We start from the raw sequence: 23576 nt of genomic DNA, 5'->3' as shown, positions 1-23576 counted from the left end.
GTGTGTGTGTGTGTGGTGTGTGGTGTGATGTGTGTGCGGTGTGTGGTGTGTGGTGGTGTGTGTGTGGTGTGTGTGGTGGTGGTGTTGTGTGGTATGTGTGGTGTGTGTGTTGTGTGTGTGTGGTATGGTGTGTGGTGTTGGGTGTGTGTGGTGTTGTGGTGTGCAGTGTGGTGGTGTGTGTGTGGTTGTGTGTGGTGTGTGTGGTGTGTGTGTGGTGGGTGTGGTGTGGTGTGTGGGGTGTGTTGTGTGGGGTGTGTGTGGTGTGTGGGTGTGTGTGTGTGTGTTGGGTGTGTTGTGTGGTGTGTGGGTGTGGTGTGTGTGTGGTGTGTGTGTAGGGTGCGTGTGTGGTGTGTGTGTGTGGTGTGCGGTGTGTGTGGTGTGTGTGATATGTGTGGTGTGTGTGTGGTGTGTGGTGGTGTGTGTGTGGTGTGGGTGTGGTGTGTGTGTGGTGTGTTGTGTGTGTGTGGTGTGTGTGTGGTGTGGTGTGGTGTGTGTGCTGTGTGGGTGTGTGGTGTGTGAGTGTGGTGTGTGTGTGGCGTGTGTGGTGTGTGGTGGTGTGTGGTGGTGTGGTGTGTTGGTGTGTGTGTGTTGGTGTGTGTGGTGTGTGTGGTGGTGTGGTGGTGTGTGGTGTGTGTGTGGTGTGGTGTGTGTGTGCGGTGTGTGTGTGGTGTGTGTGTGGTGTGGTGGTGTGTGTGTGGTGGTGTGTGGGGTGTGGTGTGTGTGTGTGTGTGTGTGGGGTGTGTGGGGTGGTGGTGTGTGTGGTGTGTGGTGTTGTGTGTGGTGGTGTGTGTGGGTGTGGTGTGTGGGTGTGGTGTGTGTGGGTGTGGTGTGTTGGGTGTGTGTGTGTGGTGTGTGGTGTGTGTGGTTGGTGTGTGTGTGTGTGTGTGGTGTGGTGTGTGTGGTGTTTGGTGTGTGTGGTGTGTGTAGTTGTGTGTGTGGTGTGTGTGTGGTGTGTGGGGTGTGTGTGTGTGTGGTGTGTGCTGTGTATGGGGTATGTGTGTGTGGTGTGTGCTGTGTGTGGGGTATGTGTGTGTGGTGTGTGTGGTGTGTGGTGTGTGTGTATGTGTGTGTGTGTGTGGGGTGTGTTGTGTGTGGTTGTGTGTGTGTGGTGTGTTGGTGTGTGGTGTGGGTGTGTGTGTGTGTGCTGTGTGTGTGTGTGGTGTGTGTGTGGTGTGTGTGGTGTGTGGTGTGTGGTAGTTGTGTGTGTGTTGGTGTGTGGGTGGTGCGTGTGTGGTGTGGTGTGTGGTGCGTGTGCGGTGTGTGGGGTGTGTGGTGTGTGTGCGGTGTGTGGTGTGTTGTGTGGTGTGTGGCGGTGTGTGGTGTGTGTGGTGTGGTGTGGTGTGGGTGTGTGGTTGTGTGTGGTGTGGTGGGTGTGTGTGGTGTGGTGTGTGGTGTTGGTGGTGTGGTGGTGGTGTGGTGTGTGGTTGTGTGTGTGTGGTGTGTGTGGGTGTGTGTGGTGTGGGTGTGTGGTGTTGGTGTGTGTGGTGTGGTGTTGTGTGTGGGTGTGTGGTGGGGTGTGTGGTGTGTGTTGTGTGTGTGGTATGTGGGTGTGTGTGGTGTGTGTGTAGGTGTGTGTGTGTGTGTGGTGTGGTGTGTGCTGTGTGGGGTATGTGGTGTGTGGTGTGGGTGTTGGTGTGGTGTTGTGGTGTGTGTGGTGTGGTGGTGTGTGTGGTGGTGTGTGGTGTGTGTGTATGTGTGTGTGTGGTGTGTTGTGTGGTGTGGTGGTGTTGTGTGTGGATGTGTGTATGTGTGGTATGTGTGGTGTGTGTGTGTGTGGTGTTTGTGTGGTGTGTGTGGTGTGTGTAGTTGTGTGTGTGGTGTGTGTGGTGTGTGGTGTGTGTGTGTGTGGTGCGTGTGCGGTGTGTGGGTGTGTGTGGTCTGTGGCGTGTGTGGTGTGCTGTGTGTGTGTCGTGTGGTGTGTGTGTGGTATGTGTGTGGGGTGTGTGTGTGGGGTGTGTGTGTGGTGTTCAGTGTGTGTGGTGTTTGGTGTGGTGTGTGTGTTGTGTGTGTGGTGTGTGTGCAGTGTGTGGTGTGTGTGTGGTGTCATGTGTGGTGTGTGTGTGGTGTGTGTGTGGTGTGTGTGGTATGTGTGGTGTATGTGTGGTGTGTGTGTGGTGTGATGTGTGTGGGGTGTGTGTGTGGGGTGTGTGTGTGGGGTGTGTGTGTGGTATGTGTGGTGTGTGGTGTTGTGGTGTGGTGTGTGTGTGTGAGTGGTGTGTGTGGGTGTGGTGTGGTGTTGGTGTGTGTGGTGTGGTGTGTGTGTTGTGTGTTGTGTGTGTTGTGGTGGTGGTGGTGTGGGGTGTGTGTGGTGTGGTGTGTGGTGTGTGTTGTATGTGTGGTGTGTGTGTGGTGTGTGGGTGTGGTGTGTGTGTGGTGTGTGTGTGGTGTGATGTGTGTGGGGTGTGTGTGTGGGGTGTATGTGTGGTGTGTGGTGTGTGTGGTGTGGTGTGTGGGGTGTGTGTGTGGTTGTGGGTGTGTGTGTGGGTGGTGTGGTGTGTGTGGTGTGTGTGGTGTGTGTGTGGTGTGTGTGTACTGCGTGTGATCACGTGCAGCCCCGAGCCCGCAGGCCATATGACCATCTGGTGGGGCAGGAACGGGCTGCAGGTTGCCTTGCCTGGCTCTGCTCCCAGCGTCCTCCGTGTTCTGAGCCACTCATTAATCAGCTTCCTCATCTGAAATTGCAAAATCCCCTAAAGCTCAGGTCCTGTGACCACAGGTACGGGCCAGCATTGGGACAGGCTTTGCCTTGTAAGAGGGCTGGTCTGGGGGGACATCTGAACCCAACTCAGGAACACCTCACAGGTCCGCCAGCAGGGCTAGACCCTGGGTGAGATCCAGGGCAACAGGGTCCGCCTCGGAAGCTCAGCTCCGGCACTGCCCGGGGCGTCGCTGTCCACACAGGACCATTCCTCTCGCCTGGACTCCTCTTGGGGTTTGCCAAGGTCTGTTCAGAAACCGAGATATCACAGAGTTGATTCTGCCCAGACCCGCAGTCGGCCGTAAAATGTTATTTTGTACTAGAAAAGTCCTTTCTGGGAAAAAAAAAATGGATTCCGAAGTTTGGGTGTGTGAAAATACCCCCCTGGTGGGTGTGGTTTTCCACTAAAAATGCTTTGATCAGACAAACTCTCTGTCAACCACGCGAGGGGGGTTATGGAGACGTGCAGATAATACCCTAGGCCAGCGTGGCCTGCTGTCCTGGGAACCAGGGCCCTGGATGAGCAGTCGGGACGGAAAGCCTCATTTTCTTCATTTGTAAAATAGAAAACCCTCCATTGGCCGTCCTAGGTGGTTGCCAGGATCCAGCTTGGCTAACGATACGGACCTGTGCCGCTCTGCGGTGTGTTAAGAATCCTTTACCTCCCTCCCCTTTGTGGTTGCAACAACCTAGGAAGGTTTTCTGTTTTATAGAAAAATTGAGTGCAATGAAATAATCTGTTAAAGTCGAAGGTAGGCAGCTGAACCCTGCACCCTGCCAGGAATGAAAACTTGAATGTAATTTATTTTTAAACTGATGATTTAAAGAAAAGAAAAAAAGCAGCAACATTGCAGCCTATAAAATATTTGATTTTTCTGAGGCAAAAAAATCTTAAAAATATGACTCCAGAGACTCCCAGGGTTATAGATGCCTAGTTCGTAAATTCTCATAAATCCAGTAAGTCCCAGGAGCCTTAGGGGAGCCCCCACACACCCCTATCCCATCTCCCCTGTCACTTGTGGCTCCTTAATACCACACGGACACCCCCAGAACCAGTGGAAGGAAATCCCTGGCCCTGGCCCTGAGAGAATCCTGGGATTTGGAGGGAGAGGGGCTGGGAAAGCAGGACCCCGCTGAGGGAGGCGGCAGTGAAGGTGCCCACTCCTCAGTGACCTTCTCTCCAACTATCTGTCGCCTCCACATCGTTCCCCCAACTTTGCCTTCAGGCTTCCTCTCTGCTCTGTTTCCTTGCCTGAAACCATCAATTTACTCGTTGCACCTGTTGTAAGAGGAGTCTCTAAAAACTTTTAAGACAAACTGGCAGGAGATTAGTATGAGTTTGCAGTTTCTTCCCTCCCTCAACTCTGAACGGAGCTGGCCGGCAATGAGAAAATTTGAGGTTTTATTATCGGAGGGAACAGTTGGATTTGGAAGCATGGGGCACTTTGAGCAGGGAGGACAGGACAGATGGGGGTCCTTCAGTGTGTCTGGAGCACCGCAGGAAGGACCAGGATGCCTGGAGAGTTTGAATAAGGGAAGCAGTGTGCTCAGAATGCGGAGAGGTGGGTGATGTGGTTCGGCTCTGTGTCCCCACCCAACTTTCATGTTGAATTGTAATTCCCCAGTGTTGGAGGTGGGGCCTGGCGGGAGGTGAATGGATCATGGGGTGGTTTCTAATGGTTAAGTACCATCCCCTGGTGCTGTCTCCCAAGACCTGGTTGTTTAAAAGTGCGTAGCACCACCCGTCCCCAACTTCATTCTCTTCCTCCTGCTCTGCCATGTGAAGAAGGTGCTTGCTTCCCCTTCACTCTTCTGCCGTAATTGTAAGTTTCCTGCCGCCCCTCTCCCCAGCCACGCTTCCTGTACAGCCTGCAGAACGGTGAGTCAATTCAACCACTTTCCTTCATAAGTTACCCAGTCTCAGGTAGTTCTTTATAGCAGTGCAAGAACAGACTACTACAGCGGGCACATGCCAACCCCAGGGAAGGCCTGTCTGACATCTTCTCCTGGTATCCTTCATGCTTGAGGGGCCCTAGCATGACAGAGGGCACATTTCTTTCTCCTGTAGTTCTCCTTCTATCTGTACCTCCTGCTTCCATAACACAGAATTTGGGCCACTACTGTAGCCTCTGTAGCTCTTCCCCACGGGGGGCTCCTGTGGGTTGGCCTGTTACACATGGAAACGTGCATTCTGAACTCTAGACACCCCATGGACATAGAATCTTTGGAATGCAACCTATTCAGACTTTTTGGTTAGTCTGTGCTCAAGCATCCAAACTTTTTTAAAAGTTTGACCAAATTGTTTTTTCCCACTTGTATTCAGTGTATAGAACAACACAACCCGGCTGTCAAAATGAGAAAATACAAAGCTATGATGCACTGGTGTCAGAAGAAGATGAGAGCTATTATTAAATTCCTGCTGAGCATAACAGTATAAGGCTTCTCCTTTCAGTCATGATGAACTAAGCAATATGGACCAACCCTCTCTTGACAGATAGCTAGAAACTTTTGAACAAAATACTTAAAAAAACTTGAATACTGATGGGCTAGTGAGATAGCAAAAAACTACTGGGCCAACATCAGGAAGAAGATAGAAATTCAGACAAATGAACCCAGCATTTGGGGCAATTATTCCTTTGGGAGTGATTTTAGTCATGGAAGAGATGGTTAAGAGGTGGAGCCATACATTTTTGCCATTCCATAGAAATAAAGGACAAAATTTAGAGTCTGAGACACTCCGATTTTGGGGGTGGGGGTCTTAGCAACCCTTCTTCTTTGCATTAGATCTTTAAATAATTACATCTAAGGAAAAAGGATAAGCTGAAAATAGACAAATCATTTCAAGAACTTTTTCAGTTTTCAGATATCTTGATGGTCCAGAAAAATCTCAATTTCTAAAATTAGATTAAGATGATTCCAGATTGTGAATATACCCAGTTGTTTGGTAGTTACAAAAAATTCTCAGAGAAAGAGTGTATCAGCAAATTATTTCCACAAAACGTTTTTTTTTTTTTAATGCAATGTCTAGCGTACAATCTAAAATAAGCAAACACACAAAAGGAAAAGACAGTGTGGACAAGAACCTATAGAAACTAGAACAATAGAATTCAACCATCATGGGCTCCAGATATTGAAATTAACCAGGTAAAGCTTTTATTTTTATTTTAATTTTTTTGAGGCAGAGTCTCATTTTGTTGCCCATGCTGGAGTGCAGTGGGGTGATCTCGGCTCACTGCAACCTTCGACCCCAGGGTTCAAGTGATTCCCCTACTTCAGTCTCCCAAGTAGGTGGGATTACAGGTACATGCCACCATGCCTGGCTAGTTTTCATATTTTTACTGCAGATGGGGTTTTGCCATGTTGGCCAGGCTGGTTTTGAACTCCTGACCTCAAGTGATCCACCTGCCTCGGCCTCCCAAAGTGCTGGGATTACAGGCATGAGCCACTGTGCCCAGCCAACCAGGTAAAGCTTTTATTTATTTATTTATTTTTTTGTTTTTTTTTTTGAGATGGAGTCTCGCTCTGTCACCCAGGCTGGAGTGCAGTGGCCGGATCTCAGCTCACTGCAAGCTCCGTCTCCCAGGTTTATGCCATTCTCCTGCCTCAGCCTCCCGAGTAGCTGGGACTACAGGCGCCGCCACCTCGCCTGGCTAGTTTTTTTGTATTTTTTTAGTAGAGATGGGGTTTCACCGTGTTCACCAGGATGGTCTCGATCTCCTGACCTTGTGATCCGCCCGTCTCGGCCTCCCAAAGTGCTGGGATTACAGGCTTGAGCCACCGCGCCCGGCCCAGGTAAAGCTTTTAAATAGGTGAGACCGTTAAACTATTTTAGAAAGACATGACAGATTTGAAAAAGTTCATATACAAATTTGAGAACTGCAATATATACTTTTGAAATTAAGAACTCAATAGATGGGTTTAACAGAACATTAGGCCAGCTAATAAGAAAATTAGTGAACTTGAAAATGGATTAAAAGAAATTATCCAGGCCTGGCACAGTGGCTCACACCTGTAATCCCAGAACTTTGGGAGGCTGAGGTGGGCAGATCACTTGAGGTCAGGAGTTCCAGACTAGCCTGGTCAACGTGGTGAAATCCTGTCTCTACCAAAAATATGTTTTAAAAAAATTAGCCAGATGTGGTGACTCACACTGTAATCCCAGCTACTCAGAATGCTGAGGCAAAAGAATCTCTTGAACCTGAGAGGTGGAGGTTGCAGTGAGCCGAGATCGTGCCACTGCAGTCCAGCCTGGGTGACTGCGAGACTGTCTTAAAAAAACAAAACAAAACAAAACAAAACTATCCAGAATGAAGCATGGATGGGGACATAAAAATTGAACATTCAAAAGAGGTGTTAAAAAACATAGAAGATAATGTAAGAAGTTTTAAAAAATATTTACTGGAGTCTCAAAAGGAGAAGTGGAAAAGAATACTCAGAAACAATACTCGAAAAAATACTGGTTAAGAAAAAACATTTATACTGAAGAAAGGCATTTGAGACTCAATATTTTTCTCTAGGCATTGCTTTGCTGCATTCCACAATACCTAAAATGTAAGAATAAAAGTGGCTTAAAATAAAATAATGGAAAAACCATAACATGGCAATACTCAGAAAAAGAAAGCTAATGTATGTATACTAATATCAGACGAAATTGACTTTAGACATGAAATTATTGGAGACAAATCTATTAGAGACAAAGAAGGATGCTTTATTCACCAGGAAGATATAACAGTTCTAAATTCGTTATATTTTCATTCTATTATACATATACATACATATATAGGTATGTAGGAGGATTGCTTAAACCTGGGAGGTGGTGGCCACAGTAAGCCATGATTGTGCCACTGCATTGCAGCCTGGGCAACAGAGCAAGACCTAGATTCAAAAAAAGAAGTTAGAACAAAAACAAATACAAAACAAAGTAGAAAGAAGGAAAAAAAGAACAGAAATAATAGAAAACAAATATACAATAGAAATATACTTACCAAAGTTAATAATAAGAAATGAAATGTGAGTAGTTTTACAACCATTAAAGACAGGATTAAGCTATCTCAGATGAGGAAAAAGGTATGAATAAAATTCAATGTACACGTGTGATTTTAAAAAAGGACTCTTAGTGGGTTAGACTACAATGAAAGTTCTTTAATCTGACTAAATATATGCCCCCAAACCTACAGAAACCATCATAATTAAAAGTGAAATGTTCCTTTGAGGCAGTGATGGCTGCTCTTCCTGCTTCTGAGTAAGATTGTACTGGAAGTCCTAGCCAGTGTTGACTTTTTCTGAGACGTCAACCAACCCGGGGGAATTCCTTTCTAAGAAATCCCCTTTGAGTGACTGGCTCTGAAGAAGTTGGTCTTGCTCTCATATAAGTGCAGCTTTGTGGTTGGGTGTGGTTACATGGCTGCTGTGGCCAATGAGCTGTGAGTGCAGGTAATGTGCATCAGAGGTCTTGGTCCCTGAGGCATGGTCTCTTCCAATCTTTAAGGTGGTGGCTGTTTCATTAGGCTGGATCCCAGAGTGAGAGAAAAGCCCCCAAAACTACTGCAGTACACATGGAGTATGAATGAGAAATAACATAAATCTTTCTTATTATACACCAGAGATTATGGCACTGAGACAGAGGGCTGTGGAGGCCACAGCAGCTCCAGCCTGGATGCTAATCTGCCATGTTGGTTGATACAGTTTGGTTCTGTGGCCCACCCAAATCTGATCTCAAATTGTAATCCCCACGTGTTGAGGGAGGGACCTGGTGGGAGGTGATTGGATCATGGGGACAATTTCCCCCATGCTATTCTCATGATAAGAGTTTTCAAGGGCCGGGTGCGGTGGCTCAAGCCTGTAATCCCAGCACTTTGGGAGGTCGAGACGGGCGGATCACGAGGTCAGGAGATCGAGACCATCCTGGCTAACACTGTGAAACCCCGTCTCTACTAAAAAAAATACAAAAAACTAGCCGGGCGAGGTGGTGGGCGCCTGTAGTCCCAGCTACTCAGGAGGCTGAGGCAGGAGAATGGCGTAAACCCGGGAGGCGGAGCTTGCAGTGGGCTGAGATCCGGCCACTGCACTCCAGCCTGGGCGACAGAGTGAGACTCCATCTCAAAAAAAAAAAAAAAAAAAAGAAAAAAGAAAAGAAAAAGAGTTTTCATAAGATCTGATAGTTTTAAGTAGCAGTTCCCCCTTCAGTCTCTCCCTTTCCTGCTGCCATGTATGATGTGCCTTGCTTCCCCTTCACTTTCCACTATGATTGTAAGTTTCCTGAGGCCTCCGTAGCCATGTGGAACTGTGAGTCAACTAACTCCTTTGTGTATAAATTACCCAGCGTCAGGTAGTATATTTATAGCAGTGTGAGAAAGGACTAATATATCGGTGTTGATGAAGAGTCAAACTCTAAAATATGTGAAGAGATTTATTCTGAACCAAATATGAGTTACCATGGCCTGTGACACAGCCCGAGAAGGTTCTGAGAACATGCATTCAAGGTGGTCTGGGTGCAGCTTAGTTTCATACATTTTAGGGAGACATGAAACATTAATTAAATAAATGGAAGATGTACATTGGTTTGGTCTGGAAAGGTGGAACAATGGGAAGGTGGGGGCTTCCACCAGGTCATAGGTAGATTCAAAGATTTTCTGATTGGCAGTCGGTTGAGAGTTAAGACTTAGGAATGTCTGGGTTAAGATAAGGGGTTGTGGAGACCAGGGATTTATCATGTAGCCTCCAGGTAGCAGGCTTCAGAGACAGTAGATTGTAAATGTTTCTTATTAGACTTAAAAAGTTTGTTCTATAAACCAAAAATAAAATTTGAAAGCCCCCCCAACCATCTGAATGGACTTCCTCCTAGGCCATGGCATTCTAAATTTAACCTGAAAACCTGGTTTAGGCCATGACAGGAAGTGGGGGTCAGACGTGCCTCATTGTACCCACCAGCATGAACATCAACACAGACCTTAAGTCTGATAAGAAACATTTAAGTCTATTCTCTCTGAAGCCTGCTACCTGGAGGCTTCCTCTGCACGATAAAACTTTGGTCTTCACAACCCCTTATCATACCCAGACATTCCTTTCTATTGCTAACTCTTTCAACCAACTGCCAATCAGAAAATGTTTAACCTACCGATAACCACCCAACCCCTGAGCTTCAAGTTGTTCCACCTTTCTGGGCTGAAACAATGTGTTTCTTTTTTTTCTTTCTTTCTTTCTTATGAGATGGAGTTGCACTCTGTCACACAGGCTGGAGTACAATGGCGGAATCTCGGCTCACTGCAACCCCCATCTCCCAGGTTCAAGTGATTCTCCTGCCTCAGTCTCCTGAGTAGCTGGGATTACAGGTGCCCGCCACTACACCTGGCTAATTTTTTTTTGTATTTTTAGTAGAGATGGGATTTCAGCATGTTGGTCAGGCTGGTCTCAAACTCCTGACCTCAAGTGATCCCCCCACCTTGGCCTCCCAAAGTTCTGGGATTACAGGTGTGAGCCACCGTGCCCGGCCCCAACATATTTCTAAAATATATTTGATTGATGTCTCATGTCTCCCTAAAATGTATAAAACCAAGCTGCACCCTGACTACCTTGGGCACATGTTCCCAGGATTTCCCGAGGACTGCGTCACAGACCATTGGTCACTCACATTTGGTTCAGAATAAATGTCTTCAAATATTTTACAGAGTTTGACTCCTTTTGTCACCAGTTGTATCAGTAATGCCAAAAGGGAGGAGGGGATAATGAGGTATGTCTGGCTCCTGCTTCCCATCACAGCCCGAACTAGCCTTTCAGGTTAACTTTGGAATGTCCTTGGCCAAGAGGAGGCATTCATTCAGATTGTTGGGGGGCTTAGAATTTTATTTTTGGTTTACATTGGCTTATGATTAACATTCTAGGAAGGCCTCTAAGATTTCCAGTTTATCTCCCATTCCCTGTGTAAGAGCAGCTACTTACTGTAAGTCCTGCCCTTAGGTCAAACAACCTTGACATTATCATACTTCAACCATCCGGCACATTCCTTCTGAACCACTCCTCCCTCTGCTATGTAAGCTCTGCGTCTGGGGCTGAGGGGTAGGGATCCACCATCTCATCTCGCTGCCACCTGGGACACAGACATGGCTTCTCTTTGTAAGTCCCTATGGAACACCTCTTTCTAAGAAACTCAATGTGTCAGCCTCTCAGCTTCTTTAGACTTTGGGGCTGGTTTGCATAGACCTGCCCACTGTAAAACGTGGGCTGAGAGACCAAGAAATGTGGAAAGGGAATGAAGCATCTGTGGGAGAAACCCCAGCCAGCATGGGTCACCTTTTAGATGCATGTGTGTGAGTGCAGTGATGCCTCTAAAAGGCTGGCATGCTTAAAGCAATCATGAGCTGAGAGCCGTCCATCACCCAGCGGTAAGGAAGGGTGGTGAGCAGCTACTGCTGTGGACGGCTGCTTCCAGGGGGTGCCTCTTTGGTGATGGAGCTCAGCCAGCAGCAGAGGCAAAGTAAAAGGGCTTTGGTAGGAATTACAATTGGGAAAAGGTTTTTAAAAGAGCTTGGCAGTCAAAAGCTAACTTGGTTCAATCTGCCATGTGGGTTGTATATGTGTGCACGCCTATTGCTTATTGCTTTTTTTTTTTTTTTGAGTCAGAGTTGTGCTCCGTCGCCCAGGCTGGAGTACAGTGGTGAGATCTCGGCTCACTGCACCTCCACCTCCCAAATTCAAGCAATTCTCCTGCCTCAGCTTTCAGGGTAGCTGGGACTACAGGCACCCGCCACCGTGCCTGTCTAATTTTTGTATTTTTAATAGAGTCGGAGTTTCACCATGTTGACCAGGCTGGTCTTGAACCCCTGACCTCAGGTGATCCACCCACCTCAGCCTCCCAAAGTGCTGGGATTACAGGTTTGCACCACTGTATCTGGCTTGCTTATTGCTTTAAGGCCTCTGCTCTCTGTAAAACTTCTCAGTCGACTGAACCCTGTTTCTCTGTTTGCTTTTGTCTGTCCCTCTTTCCTCTTGCAACCCCCAATGACACATGAGGGACCTAAACAAGGAAATTTCTGACAGCCTAGGATCCTTGGGGAACTGGGAAAAGGCACCAGTCTCCTCTCTTTGGGAGGAACCTGTTTTTCCTCCTGGCATCCTAAGTTGTAAGCAGACAGGTTTCCCGCAGGTCTAGGACTGTGCTCTCCTGTACTGTGTTACTGGGCTCGTTGGCTGTTTGTAGGGCACTAGAGACTGCTTGGCACTGTGAGAGGACTTGACCTCGACGTGTGTGATGGCTGGTGGTTGATGGCGGGTGAAAGCCACAGTGTTGGAGGTGGCTCAGGATAGTTGTGCACTGGAAACCATCATTGCTATGGGGGCTACATGGGTCTTTGCATATTTGAAAAAGAAAGTCATGGTTTAGGTCCTAAAACCTGCATGTTTTCTTGGTCCTGGTCCTTAAAGGGCTCAACCCTAAAGCCGGTAATCTAATTAAGAAACAAGCTAAATTGAAAAGACCGCCTATCTAACGAATCAACCTTCAAAACGCTTTGTAAAGGAAATGTACATCTTTAGGGGGAATCCCCATTTGTAAGCGCATCTCTGTCTCTGTACCGAAACCACTAGAAACTTTATCTACGGAGACGGCAATGGCTTAAAGTTTACATAACAGATCTTGCTTTTGCTTAGGTTGAAGTTCTGTTCCTTTCTACCTGTTTCCCCAGAGTCCTGTCTTAGGAAATGCAGATTTAGAATTTTCTCCCTAACATTTGTTTACGCCATGAAACAGGCAATCGAGAGATTAACAGTCTAAAGTGAGGGAGAATATTTAAAAGATGGCAAAAGAAAAATCTTATTAAATGTGTGAGATCTGCTGCTGTGTCTGCTACGTCTACATATGTGTCATGCGTATGTGATACTTTACTACAGAAAGTAAAAAGTTCCTCTTCAGAGTTTCCCTTCTTGTTAAAGAATACATCATAAGTGTTAGAAATAATAGTTTCTTTTAAAGACTAACTTTCTTCAAGCCTCCTTGCTTTGTGCTAATAACTCTTTGTTAAGCCCTATCCTATGTAGCTGTTGAACATGCTCACAGGCACGTTCCAGTTCACAGCCTATGCCCCTTCCTTATTTGGAAATGTTATTGCTTCTTTAAATCTTTCGTAAGCAACTTCCTCCTTTCCTTTGCTCTCCCTTGCCTTTACCTAGTTAAGAAAGTTTTGGGTTGTTAGCAAGTCAAGTGTCAGTTTAGACTGTGAGGTTCAGCTCCAGCCAATGGATGCAGGACACAGCAGTAAGGATGACCAAAATCTGTAAGGGATAAATACGTCTGCTTTTCCTTTCTTAGGTGTACTCTTGTGGCAAGACTGCTGGTGAGTGTACCCTTTCTGCAGAAAGTGAAAATTGCCTTGCTGAGAGAATTAAATTTATGTGCAAGTGCTATTTCTTATTTTATTTTATTTATTTATTTTTTGAGATGGAGTCTCGCTCTTTTGCCCAGGCTGTAGTGTAGTAGCACGATCTCTGCTCACTGCAAGCTCCATCTCCTGGGCTCACGCCATTCTCCTGTCTCAGCCTCCTGAATAGCTGGGACTACAGGCTCCCACCACCATGCCCGGTTAATTTTGTGTGTTTTTTAGTAGAGACGGGGTTTCACTGTGTTGGCCAGGATGGTCTCGATCTCCTGACCTCGTGATCCACCCACCTCGGCCTCTCAAAGTGCTGGGATTACAGGCGTGAGCCACCGGCCTGGCCCTCAAGTGCTATTTCTTTATGGCACCAGGGAAAAAGTATTTTGCATTCCTAACACTACCAAAATATATGAAAGAGAACATTTACATGCTTAAATCAAATATTTTATCAGAAAAATAGATGCTAGCTTGAATGCCTTTTAGCGCATGCGATTTTAGTAATCTTTGGTAAATAAAACCAGTTTCAAAATTCTCTTCAGGAATTTAAGATCTTAAAGTCATGTTATGTTAAATGAATCCTAGGGTTTTCAGCAGGAATTGGGATTACTCAGAGTGTGTTTGGTAAAAGTTAGAAAAGCGTGATTTTTGCTAAAAGGAAAAGCAATTTTATCTGAATATTTACAGATTGTTTCAAAATGAAAAGAAGAGAGTGCTGGGTTGGGTCTTGGGGCTGGACCAAGCTCAGATCCGGGTCTGTCTGAGCTCAGATCACCAGCCTTAAAGCTACCCACAAAGGGGAAAATTATGCCAGGAACAAAAGAAATTACCTTTGAGACCTGTAGTTACCAAGAAGATATTCAATGTGGGCGAAGGGAAACACCAAGCAACTGTTGAAACTAGAGTGGAGTGTGAAGGAATTGTTCCCTTTTGTAGGTCTGGATCATCAGCTCCCTGAAGAACCTTTATGAAAATGGATTGTGAGCGTGGCTAATTTGGGAGCAGTGTCTCTGGTTTAAAATGCTGCAGACGGGAAGGGCATGTTTGGATTGATGCAGGACCCATACTCACCACTGAACAATTGCAGCTGGGTATATATAATCCAGACACACAGGAGAGGATTCCTGAGGGAGCAGCCAGCGTGGGGGACCAGGTAAAAGGCACTAGAAGGTCTGTCCCCTGAGAAGGGGACAGTCTGATTCCACTATAAATGTCAAGTGCAGCACCTCAGATGAAGCAGCTGGCTTCTTCTCATGGGTCTTACAGATGCTGATAAAACCATGAGATTAGTTAAGAGCAGGGCAAAGGCAAAAGGAACAGTCAGAATCCATCAAAGGGAAGTGGAAATTTTTAAATGGTTATTTAAAAATAAGGTAAATAGGCCAGGCACAGTGGTGGCTCATGCCTGTAATCCTAGCACTTTGGGAGGCTGAGGCGGGTGGATCACCTGAGGTCAGGAGTTCGAGACTAGCCTGGCCAACATGGTGAAACCCCATCTCTACTTAAAAAAAAAAAAAAAATTAGCCAGGCATGGTGGCAGGTGACTATAATCCCAGCTACTCAGGAGGCTGAGGCAGGAAATCACTTGAACCCAGAGTGACAGAGGGTGCAGGGAGCTGAGATCTCGCCACTTCACTCCAGCGTGGGTGAAAGAGTGAAACTCTGTCTCAAAAATAAATAAATAAATAAAAATTTTAAAACTAAAATAAAAATAAGGTAAATAAATTTTTAAAAATCGTTAGATGAAGCTAAGAGGAAAGAGGAGGGAGTCCTGGGGCTTATCCCAGCAGGGTGGCAATCTTTAGATAATTACTAAGAAGTGGAATGAATTGAGGACTAAGTTCTTATTTTTTATCTTGCCCAAATTCCTACCTAAGGGGTCAGGGGAGTCATGTCCTACAAACCATAAATTCTCATCAGATGGGTTTTATTTAACCCTGTATATTGTGACTTACTTTTCAATCTGACTCTGGCATAACGTTATGAGACAAGGAAAAAAATATTTAACCCTAAAATATATTTTCTTGCCATCCCTTGAAATTGCCCTGCAAAGTCTCTTGTGGGAAAAATCCACATTCTATAGAGAATCCCCTTCCCACTTTGTTTTCCTTCATTTCTTTCCAGATCCAGGAGATAATCAACTAAGAGCCAGGTACCCTTTTAGGTCTCATATGAAACATGTTACAACCTGCTCTCTCTCTGAAGTCTGCTGTCTGAGAGATTCCTCTGCACAATAAAACCTGGTTGCCACAATCCTTTTCCTTAACCTCAACGTTCCTTGCCATTGATCCCAGGTCTTCAGATTAACTCAACCAATTGTCAACCAGAAAATGTTTAAATTTACCTATAGCCTGGAAGGCCCCGCTTTGAGTTGTCCTGCCTCTCTGAACCAAACCAATGTGTTTCTTAAAGGTATTAGATTACTGTCTCTTGCCTCTCTAAAATCTATAAAACCGAGCTGTGCCCCGACCACCTTGGGCACATGTTCTCAGGACCTCCTGAGGGCTGCGTCACGGGCCATTCGTCACTCAGATTTGGCTCAGAATAAATCTCTTTAAATATTTTATAGAGACAGACTCTTTGGCACAGAATAAAATGGAAATTGATGGAGTTAAAATAAAGGTCTTTTTTTTTTTTTTTTTTGAGATTTAGTTTTGCTCTGTTGCCCAGACTGGAGTGCAGTGACACAATCTCGGCTCACTGCAACCTCAGCCTCCTGGGTTCAAGCGATTCTTTGGCCTCAGCCTGGGACTACGAGGCCATGCGGCACCACGCCCAGCTAATTTTGTATTTTTATTAGAGACGGGGTTTCTCCATGTTGGTCAGGCTGGTCTCAAACTCCTGACCTTAAGTGATTCACCCACCTTAACCCTCCAAAGTTCTGGGATTACAGGCGTAAGCCACCACGCCCATTCAAAACAAAGGTCTTAACACTGTCAAAAGTTGGGTGAACCAAAGGAAACCTCCACTGGCCCCACAATGTTAAAGGGCCCCAAACCTGTTTTCTGTATTTATCCCAGATTGGATAAATTAAAAAAAAAAAATCAGAGGGCAAAGACTGCAACGAGTAAGCTGAGGGCAATGCTGACGCAGATACGTCCAGATTAAAGGTTGACAAGAGAGACCCTTGGCTCAACCCCTGCTGGGAACCTAAATCTTTGTTACAAGAGAGGGAAAAATGGCCTGGGGGTTGAAAAAAGAAGTTCCTGGTGCTGTTCCAGGTGTAGTTAGACACTCATGAGCAGGGGCAGGAGAGGGCTCTTCTCCCACCCACTAGGAATGTCAGGTGATGGTTTGACAGTGATCACATTGCCTCTCTAAAAGGGCTAAATTGGCAGCCAGCACCAGTGAGAGTCCATTTCCTGATGGTCCACACCTGTTGCATTACCGTGTTCATCGGATGTGGGCACCAGGGAGAAGCAACTTTCCGACCACGTGCATTAAGGGACAAAATGGTGGAATGTGACCTTCGGGGCACACCACAGGAAAAGGGAGGAAAGCCTCAGAGGGGCATGCGTACAACTTCCTAATCACACTGTGTGTGCTCACCTCCCAAGGGTAAGGAGGGCACTGTGCATGCGGGCAGCCCACCCTAGGGGAGGAACCTTGGGAAAGGGGCCAGCCTGGAAAGTCTAGGATCACGGTTAAATACTGCATTTGACCTTCATGTCAGGACCATGAAGAGACCCACTTGGGTCTCTTCCGAGCATGCGTTCCTTTCTTTCTTGTTCTAAAGCCCGTTAAAAGAAACTTCCACTCCTGCTCTGAAAGTTGCCTCGGTCTCTTTTTCTGCCTTATGCCCCTCAGTCGAATTCTTTCCTCTGAGGAGGCAAGACTTGAGGTTGCTGCAGACCTGTACAGATTCGCCGTCAGTAACTCCGATACCTTCCACTGGTGACCTATCTGGCACCATGAGACTCGGATATTTTCCAACCCTAACATATTTGCTGGCGTGACTTAGATACGTTCCCTGGTGGTGAGCGATCTCCGTGCCTCACCTTCTTTGGCTGGAGGCATCCGACCCCGGTGCATGGTTTTTCTTCTTCTCACTCTCTCTCCTGCTCACTAACCAAACCCCAGAACAATTCCTCTTGGCCATTAGTGACTCTGCTCCCCTTGGCTGATATCTCAGCTCACTCTGATGGGTGACTCGCAGGTGTGGGAAGGACTTTAGGGTCTGCACCGAGCAGATTAGAGGCACTCACTGACCCTCCTAGTGAGAGGCTTGTGAGAATAGTGAGGCTAAGGCCTAAAAACCATGCAATATCTGGGGTTTCCTCGACTTTTTCTTTTTTTTTGTTTTGAGACGGAGTCTCGCTCTGTCGCCCAGGCTGGAGTGCAGTGGCCGGATCTCAGCTCACTGCAAGCTCCACCTCCCGGATTTACGCCATTCTCCTGCCTCAGCCTCCTGAGTAGCTGGGACTACAGGCGCCTGCCACCTCGCCCGGCTAGTTTTTTGTATTTTTTTAGTAGAGACGGGGTTTCACCGTGTTAGCCAGGATGGTCTCGATCTCCTGACCTCGTGATCCGCCTGTCTCGGCCTCCCAAAGTGCTGGGATTACAAGCTTGAGCCACCGCGCCCGGCCGACTTTTTCTTTTCAACTAAAATTGGCTCTTTTCCAAAACCCTGCCCCCCCCCCCCCCCCCCCCCCCCCCGCCCCATTCTGTTTATTCTCTGTGTGCTCTGAAATGGCCTTCAGCACTCACTGGATGTTCCACCTTGAGGGCAAGTCTGCCTCTTTGCTTTCTCTTTGCCTGCCACGTGACTTCTGAACACTCCCTGTTACCTGCGTGCCCACGGCTCTCTGCGTTTGTGCGGCCGTGAAGACACGGGCTCCCTTGCGGATATCCTGAGGTTTACGTTTGTTTCTCCTAGCTCGAATGACCTTCAATCCTTCCCCTGCCTGCTGGCACACGGCTGGGACAGATGCTACTTGGAACTTTGGCTCTGCCAGCTTCTTACAACTCACCATGCGCTTTTCGTTCCTGTTATGCCCCAGGACTAGGTTTTCGGATGGCTTTTAAAAGCAGCTTGTCCACCTGCACAGGGCTTTGCTCTGGCCCTTTTAGGATCTCACCCTCTTGCCTTTTAAGCTAGCACCACTGGGAGGAGGAGAAATTCTTCCCCCAAGCCCCAAGTCCTCCAGAAGTTAATGCTTTATGTCCACAGGGTGAATAAACGTTGCCTTCTCGTGTCCAAGGGCTGCTGTTTTTCTGAGCATATGAAGGCATTCCATGAGTATTCCTCCCTCTTCCTTCCACTTCCTCCTATAGCCTCCATTTATCTACTTACTTACACACCCTTCTCAATGGGCATCAAGACCTTCAAGGTTGTATTCCAAGGGAAGGGGGAGGAAGTCCAGTCCCTGTGGCAGTTAATGGAGAAACAGACTTCGAAGGAAAGAGATAATAATTATATTACTAGAATCCTCTGGGTAAGGGTCACTATAATGTCATGGGGACAGGAATACAGGCTGGCCCAAGGCCGAAGAGGCAAGAGATCCACAGGACAGAGATGAAGGGTGGTCCCAGGCTAACAGATTACCATTGGAACAGAGATGAAAGGCTAGGGCATACGTGGTGAGGACCCGTACATTCCGGAACCCCAAGGATGGACAGGGGCCCACTGTTCACTCCAACATCTCCTCTGTTCTCAAGTGGGTAATTGTGATGAGAGGGGATGATGGGTACATGATAAAGACTGGTTAAGTCCAGAACCCAAGATGATGGGGGATGCCCCATTTTGGATGATAGGAAGAAAGGAGAGATGCTTCTTTTTCCTTTTGTCCTCTTTTTTCTCCTCTGTCCTCTGTTTGCACACGGCAGATGGGTAATCATGTCTGCATACCACAGGACATGCCCCTCGGATACATCCCCCCCAAACTTGGAAAAGCTTAATTTCCCCAAACTTTAAAAAACGAATTCTCCTTTGTAATACTGTTTGGCTTAAAAATGAACTGGGAGGAAATTACAAAAGTCAGCCTTGGAACCCAGTACCTGTGTGTAAGAGGTCCTCAGATTAGCCTCTTAAGTCTTTTATAACCGAGAGTAGAGTAAGGAGGACAGGAGTAAGCCTGGTGGGTGGGACAAATGGCATCCCCTCCCTCCAAAAGAAAAAATTCACACTATATTACTTAAGGACCAATTACCATTCTTCCACTGGTCCCTGGTAATATCTGGATACCCCACACCTCTTTGGGGCAAAAATATACTCTCTAAGATTGGTGCTCGCTTAATATTCACCCAACCTCTGAATTCACCTTTCTCTCTAATAGCCCTATGTATCCCAGGAGAGCTACCTAAATAAATCATTAATCAAAAGCTTCAACCTGGACAGTCCTACCTCAGAGGTATACAAATAGCCCACACTTACTTGAACAAGCCCTAGCATAAATCTAACCAAGTAATCTCCTGACGGGGGATAACTTCTAAAGTATGCCCACAGCCTCCTCATCTGCTCTCCCTTCACAGGATGCCAGGGTCACTAGGGCTGCCCAGGGAAAGGGAACCTAGAAGCCTGTCCTGCCAGCAAAAGGGTAAAAATTCTTACCAGCCAGCCTCCTGACTTCCCTCTCTGTGCAAACTGATTGTAGGAGTGCACACTGATTGTAGGAATGGTAAAAAAAATCACTGTATTCTCTGCCCCTCCATGACCAACTTCTGACTTTACTTCTTGAATTTTCCTTTCTTGGAGCTACCTTTGTAGACTCTAAATCTTGTAAAAACTGCTTACCACCTTGCTGAAAATACCTCATACACTCGTGGATAAGTCATAACCTTAGTTAAGGCTTATTGGTTTCACCTGTGAGGTTACTTTTGGCAAAGTTCAAAAATCAGAAATATTGGCCATTCTTATTACCTGGCTAAAGTTGGGTAATAAGAGACTTAAAGGTTTTGTTTTAAGAGCATTACTGTTAAAATGGGCTTAATTAAAAGCAGATATCCAAGCTATACATATATTTAAAAGGTCTTTTTTTTTTTCTCTTCTTGAATCTTATATTTTTTCTGGAAAAAAGAAAAAAAAAGGTTTTTTCTTCTCAGTCAACTGAATTGTTTTTCTCCATTTTGTCTTCTTGCCACTCTTGATGCACATGTGAGAGTACCCAAGATAATTTCTAACCGCTTGGGTCTCCTTGGGAAAAACAGAGGAGGTGCCACAGACCCCCTTTTGGGAAAAACCTCTGTTTTCCTCATGGAACCCCAGGAATTGGAAGTGGGTAGATCCCTCTCAAAACCTGAGGCTCTGTTTTCTTTGCATTGTGTTACCTGGTGTTTTTAACTTTTGGGAGTAGCAGACATTACTTCACATTATGAGAGAACTTTGGTAATAACTAGGTAGCTAATAGAATTTTATGGATGGCTAATGGCAGTTTTGGGGGGAATACTCAGCTCTTTGACGTTTGGGTTAGAGAAGCATGTTCTCAGCCACCTGGAACATATGGAAACGTTCCCACTCCTCCACTGAGAGATAAAACCTCTATAGGAAATGGGCTGATTCCCTCTTTCTTGGGATCCAGGATCCGGTATAAAATGGAACTCCTAATTTTGGGGATCTGTTTTTGCCTTCCAGGCGCGCCTGTTTATTAGGCACTGGAAACTGCATGCTTTTCCAGCCCTGTTTCTGGAAGAGCTCCACCCTGGAGCCAGTAATGCAATTAAGAAACTTAAAAACTACTGGCAAATAAAAAATCTTACAACTACTGAATCTTCTGTTTGTCCATGTATTTATATGTGTTGTGTGTGTGATGTTTATGTAAAAGAGCTCTAATTGGTTTAAAAAAGAAGGACTTAAATATTGTCAGAAAAATAAAACTAATGCCTCTTAGTTCATGTAACTTAAATAATCTTTGGGAAATAAAGACAGTTTTAAAGATTATTGGTAAAATAAAAATATCTTCAAAAATTTAGACATTTGGTCTAAATTATGCAAGTCAGATATTAGGTTTGCTAAATGTTTTAAGGTCATAAACTGTGTCTTTGGATTTTGAAAATTGTTTAGCCTGATTTACAGCTACGTAAGGCTTGGGGACAGGTGGAGTTAGCCACACCCCTAGCTATACTGGAAAGAATCAGATCTTATCTACACTTCTCTCTGGTGTCCTAGGCTCCAAACCTAGTACATAATTAAAATTGCTTACTAACCAGGCTTTTTACCAAAAGTTGCTAAGAGTTCTTTCTTTGGTCTGTATTTGTGTAAATATGTCATTGGTATGTTTTCCAAAATTATGGAATTCTGATATAACTTAGTGTATTAAGAATTAGAATTGTTATCTAAAATTGTTGTGTGCCACAGAGGTAACACATTTCCTTGTCAATTGTGTCTTTAACGGTGGGTGCCCTAAGACGTTTTGTCATCCACAATTGTTGTCTTATTTTAATCATCTTTAAATGTTGGTTTTATAATCAGCTACAGAACTCTAATAGGTGTTCTTAAATGCAAGTTTCTGATAACTTTGGAGACTGTGACATTAGAATAAAGGAAAAAAACCTTTCAGGACTCTAATGGAGAGGTAAAATATTCATGAATATCAAACAGAACAGGAGTTAATGGAATGGATTGAACTAATAGAAGACTGAACTAATCCTTTTTGACTTCTTAACTCAAAATGTCACTAATCTTTGTTGTTTTTCAGAGCCAAAAAAAAAAACTTTTCTTTTGAGCTATTTACAGCTTTTAACAATTGAGTAAAATACTTCTGTGAAAAAATTTGGAGCCTATTTGATTCTCTCTACCTGATTTCTCTAGAATTTGGGAACTATTTGTGAGTATTCTAAACTTATGGTAATATAGTTATTTACGTAAGTGCAATAAGAATGGTTTTTTTTGTTTTTCGTTTTGTTTTGTTTTTTGTTTTTTTCGGTTTTTTTTTTTTTTTTTTGGCAAGAGGATGCAGTTGGAGAAACTGGTTATTTTACCAAGGCTTTGACTGGAATGGCATGCTTTCCTTTAAGGAATCAAACCTGACTTGTAGAGCCAATAAAATCCCCTTGGGAAAAGTGGCCTCATACTTTGTCTACACACTCCCTGTACAGATTTCCTAACCTGCGATGAGTAAAGAATGTCACTTTCTAACAGGCCCAGGAGCCCCAAGTTATTCTGGAACCTCAAGAGGAGAGAAAATTTCCCAACTCACAGGTATTTGAGGGTACAAAATCATAGCTGGGCTTGGCTTTAAAAAAGTCTTATCTGAAATTCCTTATGAAACAGAGTTCCATCAAAGCCAATTTGAAAAGCTTATGTGAAAAATAATTATTCTTGCTGTGCTATATGCAAGTAATCAGGTCAAGAATAATAAGACTGAAGTTTATTCTGCAAACAAATTAGTCCCGTCATATTTGTTTTCAACAAAAATGAGGACTAGAGAGAGAAAAATTATGTTTCAAAATTTATAGTACCTACTATTAGATTCTAGTCTAATAGTACCTACTATTAGATTATATTCTCCTCAGTTGTTTCGAAGTTTTTGTCTGCATTTTATACTAACCCTGCTTATTCCCATAAGCCAACCAGTGATCTCTGGCTGCAGCTAAGAAGAAACAAAAGGGATTGGCCATCAAGCTGCAGATGATCCTCGGTGAGTAATATCATCCTCTCAATATTCAAGAGATTCCTTTCTGCATAGGACCCCTAGACTGCCATCAGTGAGGCAGGAAGGAGGCAAAATCCTGCCCCTGTCTGCCTTGGACTTGGATGGACACTGCTTTCACCAATCCTTGGAGTCACCCTCCTACCCTGTCAGCTAGCAAGAGGCCAAGACCCAGAGAACCACCACTGCCTCTTTGTCAGTGGGAAGCAGTCACAGAAGACTGACCTTCATCCATTTCTCCCAAAGATTTGCAGTCTTGGGCTGTGAGGGGGGAAGGTGACAGGCACAAGTGGGGCAGGAGAGGGCTCTCCCCCATCCCCTAGGAATGTCTGGCAATGATCACATTGCCTGTCTGAAATGGATAAATTGGCAGCTGGCACCAGGTAGAGTCCATTGCCTGATGCTCCACACCTGTTGCAGTAAAGTGTTCATTGAATGCAGGCACCAGGGAGAAGCAACTTCCTGGCCATGTGCATTAAGGGACAAAATGGCGGAATGTGACCTTCCAGGGGCACACCGCAGGAAAAGGGAAGAAAGTCTCAGAGGGGCAGGCGTACAACTTCCTAATCACACTGTGTGTGCTCACCTCCCAAGGGTAAGGAGGGCACTGTGCATGCGGGCAGCCCACCCGAAGGGAAGAACCATGGGAAAGGAGACAGCCTGTAAAGTCCTAGGATCATGGTTAAACACTGCACTTGACCTTCATGTGCCCACTTGGGTCTCTTCTAAGTGTCTTTTTCTTTCTTTCCTGTTCTAAAGCCTTTTAAAAGAAACTTCCATTCCTGCTCTGAAAGTTGCCTTGGTCTCTTTTTCTGCCTTGCACCCCTCGGTCTAATTCTTTCTTCTGAGGAGGCAAGAGTTGAGGTTGCTACAGACCCATAAGGATTCACTGCTAGTAACTCGGATACTTCTACTGGTAACATATTT

The 23576-nt window shown here is 45.5% G+C and overlaps 1 long non-coding RNA gene across 1 annotated transcript in view; it reads left to right on the top strand.

Moving 5' to 3' along the window:
- The first annotated feature begins 2698 nt into the window (after positions 1 to 2698).
- Positions 2699 to 23576, top strand: part of LOC117095833 — a 30049-nt gene continuing 9171 nt past the window's right edge. The window contains exon 1 of the long non-coding RNA XR_004442198.1: positions 2699 to 2942. This is a non-coding gene — a long non-coding RNA (uncharacterized LOC117095833). The remainder of the gene's footprint in view (positions 2943 to 23576) is intronic.

This window comes from Trachypithecus francoisi, unplaced genomic scaffold, assembly GCF_009764315.1.
Source record: "Trachypithecus francoisi isolate TF-2019V2 unplaced genomic scaffold, Tfra_2.0 Lachesis_group14, whole genome shotgun sequence".
NCBI classification, from domain to species: domain Eukaryota; kingdom Metazoa; phylum Chordata; class Mammalia; order Primates; family Cercopithecidae; genus Trachypithecus; species Trachypithecus francoisi.
This window is presented reverse-complemented; position numbering and strand designations above follow the sequence as displayed.